The following is a 9,417-nucleotide window of genomic DNA, read 5'->3' as shown; positions in this document are numbered from 1 at the left end:
ATCAGAACATGTAGTCCAGGAACCCCCCATTGCCTAGCCTCAGTATATAAAGCATGCTGAGGCGGGTATTTTTCAGATTTTTCAGTGTCTGCGGGCGGAGTTGTTTCGTGCTGGCTTAGGAAGCCGTCTGCTGCTCGTTGGAACTTGGAGGTTGGAGGCTGGAGTCAGGGACGCTGTGACTCGCTTCTCGCCTCCTCGCGGTTGGTGGTGGCGACCAAGACTGCAGCACTGTGGGAACTGTACGAGGGCCTCCGGCAGCGGGAGCTGCTCCTGTCCAGCTAGAGGACGAGAAGATGGGAGACCTACTTGCCCCACGTTGGAGGCTGGGGCCTGTGACGTCGCACCTCGCCTCACTGCGGTTGGTGGCGGCCACGGAGACAGCGCAGCTGGAGGGGTAGGAGGGGAGAAAATAGTTTTGGGATAGAGGGAGGGGTAGTAAGAGGGTGGTGAGTGCCAAAGGGAAAAAAGGTTGGCGAGCAGACAGAGGGTGGGGAAAAGATGGTGGGAGAATAAGTTTTTTGGTAGCTGGAGGGGGAAAAGAGAGTGGTGAGCAGCAGCAGTGGGGAGAAGGCTTTGGGAAAAGATGGGGGAAAATGTTTTTGGGTAGATGCGGGAGCAAAAGAGGATGATGAGAGCGTGAGGGGGGAAAGAGGGTGGCCAGGGAGAGGGGGAAAAGGGTGATGAGCTGGAGAGTAGAGAGGGCTTTGCGAAAAGATGGTGGGGAAAAAGTTTGGGGGTAGATGGAGAAAAAAGGGTGGTGAGAGGGACAGGGGTGAAGACAGTTGGGAAAAGAAGGTGGGGAAATAATGGTGGGGTACAAAGGTTTGGGGTAGACGTTTTTCTGATTTTTAAATTAGATTGTGTTTTTGCTTTTGAGTAGTTTTGCTCTCTATGTTTTGTGTGTTAACCGCTTGCCTGATGCATAGTTTGCAAATACTTTCTTCCATTCTCTGGATTGTTTCTTCGTTCTACTGATTGCTTCCTCTGCGTTGCAGAAGCTTTTAAGTGTAATGTAATTCCATTTGTCTGTTTTTGCTTTTGTTGCTTGTACTTTTGATGTCTGTCTGAAAATTTCTTCTCCTAACCGATTTTATTAAGCATTTATCGTATGTTTTCATCTCTAGTAGTTTCATAGTTTCAGGTCCTACATTTAAATCTTTATCTTGAGTTGAATTTTGTATATGATGAGATAACGGTCTAGATTTATTCTTCTACATGTGAGTGTTGGGTTTTCCTAGCACAGTTTATCGAAGAGATTGTCCTTCCAGAAGGTGTGTTCTTGGTGCCTTTTGTTAAAAATGAGTTGACTGTAAATGCGTGAGTTTATTTCTGACTTCTCTATTCTGTTTTGTTTATGTCTGTCTGTCATTAGTCTCTCCCCGCCCCCCCTTTTTTTTACAGCACTCTGCTGTTTTGATATTATACTATATATGTGCAGTTACTATGGATTTATAGTATATTTTGTAGTATATTTTGAAATCAGTAGTGTGAGGCCTCTGGCTTTTTTAAAATTCAAGATTCTTTTGTCTATCTGAGGTGTTTTGCATTTCCATGTGAATTTTAGAATTTTCTTTTCTATTTCCATGAAGAATGTTTTTGTAGTTTAACATGGATTGCATTGATTCCATAGATCACATAGAGAGAGATATTTTAACAATATTCTTCTAGTGCATGGACATGGGGTATTTTTCCATTTACTTGTGTTTGCTTTAATATCTTTGATCTGTGTTTTCTAGTTTTCGTTGTAGGACCTTGCACCTTTGTGGTTAAGCTTATCCCTAGGTATCATTTTTTTAGAGGGGTGGGTAGCTACTGTAATGAAACAGCTTTCTTGATTTCTTTATTATGTGTTTCACTGTTGGTGCACAGTGTGTGCTACTCATTTTCGTATATTGATACTGTATCTTGCAACTTTACTAAATTTATTATTTTTAGTAGGTTTTTTTGTGGAATGTTTAGGGTTCTCTCTGTATAAATTATCGTGTCACTTGCAAACAGAGACAGTTTGAGTTTTTCTTTCCAATTTGGATGGCTTTTATTGCATTCTCCTGTCTAATTGCTTTAGCTAGGACTTCCAGTACCATGATGAATAAAAGTGGTAAAAGTAGCCACACTCGTTCAAGATCTTAGAGGAAGAGTTTAAGCTTTTCCCCATTGATTACGATGTTAGCTGTGGGTTTGCCATATATGGCTTTTATTGTGCTGAGATGTGTTTGTTTCTGTGTTGTGTCCTGGTGTGGTTTTTGTAGCAGGGTAATGCTGACCTCATAGAACAAGTTTGGAAGTATTCTTCGTCTTCATTTTTCGGGGAATATTTTGAGTAAAATTGGTATTACCTGTTTTAAAAATGTTTAGTAGAATTCAGTGGTGAAACCATTATTCTTCTGTTTTTCTTTGATGGGAGACTTTTGTTACTGCTTTAATTGCATTACTCATTATTAGTCTGTTCAGATTTTGTATTTCTTATTATTCTAGCTTGCGAAATTGCTGTTTCCAGAAGTTTATTCATTTCTGCCAGGTTTTTCAATTTGTTTGCATGTAGGTGTTTTTGGTAATCTGTTGGGATCCTTTTTATTTGTTATCAATTGTAGTGTCTTCTTTTTCACCTATTTTATTGCAGTTTTCTTTTTTCTAGTCTCGTTATAGCTTGTCAATTTTGATTTTTTTTTAAAAAAACCCAGCTCTTTGTTCCTTTGACTTTGTAATTTTTTTAGTTTCTATTTTTTAAAATTATTCTCTAATCTTCATGATTTATTTCTACTAATTTTAGTATTTGATTTTTCTTGTTTTTCTCACTTGACGTGTACTCTGAGGTTGGCTTTTGAGATCTTTCTGCTTTTCTGATGTAGGCATTTAGAGCTATGCACTTTTCCTCGTACAGCTGCTTTTGCCGCATTCCGCAGGTTTTGTTGTGTTGTGTTTTCATTCTTATTTGTTGCTGTGGATTTTTAATTTTCCTTATTAGTTTCAATGGGTTTTTAATTTTTTCATTTGTTGGTTGTACGTGAGCATGTTTTTAAATTTTCATTTGTACAGCTTTTAAAGTTCCTGTTAATTTCTTTTTTTTTTTTTGAGACGGAGTCTCACTCTGTCACCCAGGCTGGAGTGCAGTGGCCGAATCTCAGCTCACTGCAAGCTCTGCCTCCCGGGTTTATGCCATTCTCCTGCCTCAGCCTCCGGAGTAGCTGGGACTACAGGCGCCCGCCACCTTGCCCGGCTAGTTTTTTGTATTTTTTAGTAGAGTCGCGGTTTCACCGTGTTAGCCAGGATGGTCTCGATCTCCTGACCTCGTGATCCGCCCGTCTCGGCCTCCCAAAGTGCTGGGATTACAGGCTTGAGCCACCGTGCCCAGCCTAGTTCCTGTTAATAATTTCTAGTAGTAGTCCACTGTAGTCAGAAAAAATACTTAATATGACTTCAGTTTTTTAAAATGTGTTGTTACTTGTTCTGTGGCTTAACACATAGTCTATCCTGGAGAATAATGCATGTGCTACTGAGTGGAATGTGCATTGTGAAGTTGTGGAGTCTGTGTAAATTTCTGTTAGATCTATTCGGTATAGAGTACAGCTTAACCGATGATTTTTTGTTTTCTGGATGATCTGCCCATTGACGATAGTGGTGTGTTGATTATAGCGGGGTGTTGAGGTACTTTATTATTATTAATTATATATATATATTTTTTGAGACAGAGTTTCTCTCTTGTTGCCCAGGCTGGAGTGCAATGGTGCAGTCTCATCTCATTGCAACCTCCGCCTCCCAGGTTCAAGCGATTCTCCAGCCTCCGCCTCCTGAGTAGCTGGGATTGCAGGCATGTGCCACCACGCCCTGCTATTTTTTTGTATTTGTAGTAGAGACTGGGTTTTTCTCCATGTTGGTCAGGTTGGCCTCCAGTTCCTGACCTAGGTGATCCACCTGCCTTGACCTCCTGAAGTGCTGGGATTACAGGCATGAGCCACCACGCCCGGCCGGAATCTTAAAAAGTTTAATACATGGAAGCAGGGTAGAATGGTGGTTACCAGAGACAGGGAGGTGGGAGAAAAGGGGATCTGTCGGTCCAAGAGTACAAAGTTGCAGTTACGTGATTATAGTTAATAATAGCATATACTAGAAATTTGCAAAGAAAGTGTATTTCAGGTACTGTCATCTAACTATATGAGAAGATGGATGTGTTAGTTTGACTGTAGTGATCATTTAACTATGTATATATACATATATATACACAAACAAATGTAGATTTTCGTATATATGAATCAAAATAGGCCATCCACTTTAAATATATTCAATTTTATTTTGAAAATAAAAATGTGAAAGAATAAAGAGCATGCATATAGTCGTAAACTCAATTACCGATATAAATAAGTGCACTGCTAATCAGAACAATGAATTAAATGTCAGTTGTATTTATGTTGTAACCTTTCCTTTTAATGTTTTCTATTTATAATTACACAAATATTTAATGAGTTCACAATGCAACTATATATTAAACATGCTCAACATGTTTTAGAAGTGATGAATGTTACAAGTTTTAGGTCATAGTCACTGTAAGAATGTTCACTTGGGAAGTGTTATTTTCTGTTGGTTTGTATTTTAAAACATTCACTACCACCAAGAGACAGCCTGGTTTTTTCTAATCTTCACCCACCATAATGTTATAATGAACGCCTCTGAGCATGTATCACTATGCGCAATTAAGCATACTTGTGACGGCTTCTCAGATTTGGAATTGCTGATCCAAAATCAATGAGCATGTTAAAATAGGATAATTACTTTTCACCCTCAGATATGCTGTTAAAATCATATTTTCATTAATTTTATGTAATAGTACCAGTACCAATTTTCCCATACTTCACACTACCTTTAGATACTATACATTTCATTAATTCTTGTCTGTATTACAGGCCGTAAAACCATCTCGTTGCTCTTTCAACTTGAAATTTCTGATTACTGTAATTCCAAATGTACCGAGTCATGTTTACTATATAGTTTGTTACATTTCGTGAACTCTACTTTGTCTCTTTTACTACAAAATGGAATATGTGTGGGAACAAAATTGGTTTTATATGAGTATCTTTTCCTTGTCTAAGATCTGTTTGAATTAGGCAAGAAAAAAGTCACATATTCACTCCAACAGCATAATGTCTGTGTCTGTTTCACAGTAGCAATACAATGTGAATAGAATCACACTCATATCTCCCATGATGAAACTGATGCCTTATGTACAGCATTTTGCATTGAAAAATCATTTTTTATCTTTTCAGCTACATAGGATCAATTTCTCTTTGTATGTTGTATGGCTTCCAATTGCATCTAGGAGTCTTATTTTTCATTAGTTTTGGGATACAGGTGTTTTTTGGTTACTTGAGTAAATTCTGTAGTGGTGATTTCTGAGACTTTGGTGCACCCTTACCTGAGTGGTGTACGTTGCACCCAGTATGTACTCTTTTATCCTTCACCCCCTTCCACCTTTCCCTCTGGGTCCCCAAAATCCATTATATCATTCTTATACCTTTGGATCCTCATAGCTTAGCTCCCACTTACAAGTGAAAACATATGATATTTGGTTTTCCACTCCTGAGTTACTTCACTCAGAATAATGGCCTCTGGCTGCATCCAAATTGCTGCAAAGGCCATTATTTCATTCCATTTTATGGCTGAGTAGTATTCCACAGTGTATATATACCATATTTTCTTTGTGCGCTCGTTGGCTGATGGGCATTTAATTGATGGGCATTTAGGCTGGGCGCGGTGGCTCAAGCCTGTAATCCCAGCACTTTGGGAGGCTGAGGCGGGTGGATCACGAGGTCAGGAGATCGAGACTATCCTGGCTAACATGGTGAAACCCCGTCTCTACTAAAAATACAAAAAACTAGCCGGGCGTGGTGGCGGGCGCCTGTAGTCTCAGCTACTTGGGAGGCTGAGGCGGGAGAATGGCGTGAACCCGGGAGGTGGAGCTTGCAGTGAGCCGAGATCACGCCACTGCACTCCAGCCTGGGAGACACAGCGAGACTCCGTCTCAAAAAAAAAAAAAAAAAAAAATTGATGGGCATTTAGCTGATGGCCTTCGTATTTTTGCGATTGCAAATTGTACTGCTATAAACATGCATGTGCATCTGTCATTTCCATGTAATGACCACTTTTCCTCTGGGTAGATACCCAGTAGTGTGATTTCGAGATCGAATGGTAGTTCTGCTTTGAGTTGTTTAAGAAATGTAGGAGTCATTTTAATGTAGATAATTGAATTACGGTTAATTCTCCATCCAGTTTTCCACATTAGTTACTTACTACTGCCGATTTGAGGCCATTTTTCATTTATATTACTTGATCATTTCATTTACCGTCACGTCTAACAGTATATGCTGTTTTCAATGCATATTATGTGAACAGTTTAAAATTCTGAAAGTATAATTCTTTGTTGAAGTGTTTGTAAGTTTTACATAAGCCCTTATATGATCTGTGTTTTGATTTTTAAATCATCTGTTGTATTTTACTAATATATACTTTTCTTCTTGTGAGATATAATCTTACATAAACTTTGTGGATAGAAAGATGTTAGGAAACAGTCACATGGTCTGTTATGCTTAGTGTATCATTTTTGCGGAGACCAGCTCGGTCAGGGGGACCTAGATGTGCACCTGGGGCCTGATGTTCTCCAGGGGCCTAGGTATCCACCTGGGGCCTGGTGTCCACCCAGGGCCTGATGTCCATTTGGAGTCAAGTGTGCAACTGAGGCGCCATGATCTGGGGGCCGGGTGTCTATTAGGGGCCTGGTTTTGACCTGGGACCTGGGCCTTTACCTGGGGCCTCAGTGACCACTTGGGGCATGATGTCCACTTGGAATTTGGTGTCCAGCTGAGTCCTGATAGTCACTGGGTTCCTAGGTATCCTCTTGGGGCCTGGTGTCTGTCTGGGGCCGGGTTTCTACCTGGGGTGTGGGTATCTACCTGGTTGCTGTTGTTTACCTTGGTCCTAGGTATCCACCTGGGACCTGGTGTGCACCTGGGGCCTATGTCCACCTATTGTTTTTCTGTGGCCTTGTGTCCACCAATGCCCTAGGTGTCAGCCTGGTATCTGATATCCACCTGGGGCCTCCTTAGCCACCTGGGACCTGCTAGTCCCTTGAAGTCAGATGTTCTCGGTCCTGATACCAACCCAGGTGTATTCACCTGGGTCCTGGGTGTCCCCTTGGGGCCTGATATTCACCAGGTGCCCAGGCATTTATTTGACACCTGGTGTCCATGTGGAGCATGCTGTCCCGTGAGAATTAATATTCAGATGGGGACTGGGTATCCACCTAGGGCCTATTGTACTCCCAGGGCCTGAGTGTTTATCTGGAATCTGATATCTATCCTGCGCCTGCTGCCTACATAGGGCCTCGTGTTCCTTTTGACCCTGGATGATCACCTGAGTCCCTGGTATCCTCTGTGGGACAGCTGTCCACCTGTGACTGCGTCCAGCTGTGGCCTGGGTGTGAGCCTGGTGCTTGATGTACACCTTGAGTCCGTGTCCACCTGAGGCTTGATGTTCATCTGGGGACTGGTGTCCACTTGGGGCCTGATGTCTGCATGGGGACTGAGCACTTACCTGGGGCCTGGTGTCCACCTGAAGCCTAGGTGTTAACCTGGGGCCTGGCGTCCACCTGGAGCCTGAAGAATATTGGACATCAAACACCAGGTTGACACTATGTCTTAGGCGTATGCCGGTTCCCAGGTGGACATCAGGTTCCCAGTTGAAAAATAGGTTCCAGGGAACAGCAGGCTCCAGTTGAACATCAGGCCCCAGGTGGATGCCCAGGCCCCCCATCGACACCTAGGCCCCAGGAAGACATGAGACCTCAGGTGGATATTTATGTTCCTCGTGAACGTTAGGCTCCAAGTGGACACCCTGGCTCCAGGTGGATATAGGGCTTCAGGTGGCCATCAGGTCCCAGCTGGGTGCACACTGGACTTGAGGTATACATCAGGCACCAGGTTTACACCCAGGCCCCCATTGGACAGAATGTCACAGATGGCCTTCAGGCCCAAGGAGGATACCAAGTCTGCAGGCGGATACCCAGGCCTCATGTGGACCCTAGGCCTCAGGTGAAAATCGGCCCTAGTTGGATACTTAGTCTTCAAGTGACATAATAATGCCCCAGGCAGACCGCAGGCTTTAGATGGATACCAGGCTCCAGGTGGACATTAGGTCCCAGGGTGACACCAAGGCTACAGGTGGACACCAGGCCCCAGGTGAAGCCTAGATCTCAGGTGGACATCAGGCCCCTGGTGGATACCTACACTGCATATTGACCAATCAGATTCCAGAAGGACACCAGGCCTGAACTGACCACTAGGCCACCAGGTGGCTATGTTGGCCCCAGGTGGCCATCAGGCCCCAGGTTGACTCTAAGGGCCCAGGTAAATACCAGCCTGCAGATGAATAACATGCCCAGTGTCGGTGGACATCAGCCCCCACCCCATGAACAGCAGGTCCCAGGTGGATACCCAGCCTGATGTCCACCTGCAGACCAGAGTTCGCTTAGGGTCTGATTTCTTCATGGGCCCTGGGTGTTTTTCTGGGACCTGTAATCTGTCTGAGGTCTGGTGTTTACCTGGGGATGGGTATTTACCTTGGGTCTGATGTCCACCTGGGGCCCGGGTGTCCACCTGGGCCGTGATGTTCACCCAGGGCCTCATTTCTATCTTGATATTGAGTGTCTCAAGATAGACTTCCCTGGGTGAGCCTTGATGTCCATCTGGAACCAGATGTTCCCTTGGGGCCAGGGTGTCCACCTGAGGCCTAATGTTGATCAGGGGCCTGGTGTTCACCAGGGGCCTAGGCATTTAGCTGAGGCCTGATGTCCACCTGGGGCCTCCTGTTCACCTTGGGCCTGATACTTACCTGGGGCCTGGACATCCACTTGGAGCCTGGAGTTTAAGTGGGGCCTGGTGTTCCACTGGGGCCTATGTGTCAGTCTGGGAACCTGACATACACCAAGATGCCTGATGTAAATCTGAGATCTGGTTTCAGCCTGTGGCCTGGTATGTACCTGGGGTCTTGTGTCTGCCTGGGGCCTGGTATTTACCTGAGGCCTGGGTGTTCACCTGGGGCCTGATATTTAGCTGGGGCCTGGTGTCCGTCTGGGGCCTGCCTATGTGCCAGACTGTGACCTGATCTGTCCACCTGGTGCCTGATGTCCATGCAGGGACTGGAGTCCCCTTGGGACCTGGTGTCCACCCAGGGCCTGGTGTCAGCCTGGTATCTGATGTCAACTGTCTGTGTCGTGATGTTTTCCTGTGGCCTCTGTGTCCACTGGGGCCTTATGTCCACCTGCAGGGGGTGTGCTTCCATGCACCTGCCCCCTTCCTGGGGAGAATGGGTGGGGAGTTTCTCTGACCCCGCCCCTCATCGTCCAGGACCTCGACCTCACCCTCCCACACA

General features: G+C 44.4%; 1 protein-coding gene and 1 pseudogene across 4 annotated transcripts in view; both read left to right on the top strand.

The window, feature by feature from the left end:
- The window catches only part of LOC100424995 (beta-glucuronidase-like), a 433,296-nt pseudogene that overhangs the window by 146,412 nt on the left and 277,467 nt on the right, over positions 1 to 9,417 (top strand). The window lies entirely within an intron of this gene.
- LOC114670535 (uncharacterized) overlaps positions 73 to 9,417 on the top strand; it is a 39,773-nt gene continuing 30,428 nt past the window's right edge. For 2 of the 3 annotated variants that reach the window (XM_077950392.1, XM_077950393.1), the window contains exon 1: positions 75 to 394. The gene's annotated coding sequence lies outside the window, so the exon portion shown is untranslated. Of the gene's footprint in view, positions 395 to 9,417 lie in introns of all 3 variants that reach the window. The other variant, XR_013399457.1, reaches the window with a different exon arrangement.

This window comes from Macaca mulatta, chromosome 10, assembly GCF_049350105.2.
Source record: "Macaca mulatta isolate MMU2019108-1 chromosome 10, T2T-MMU8v2.0, whole genome shotgun sequence".
NCBI classification, from domain to species: Eukaryota; Metazoa; Chordata; class Mammalia; order Primates; family Cercopithecidae; genus Macaca; species Macaca mulatta.
This window is presented reverse-complemented; position numbering and strand designations above follow the sequence as displayed.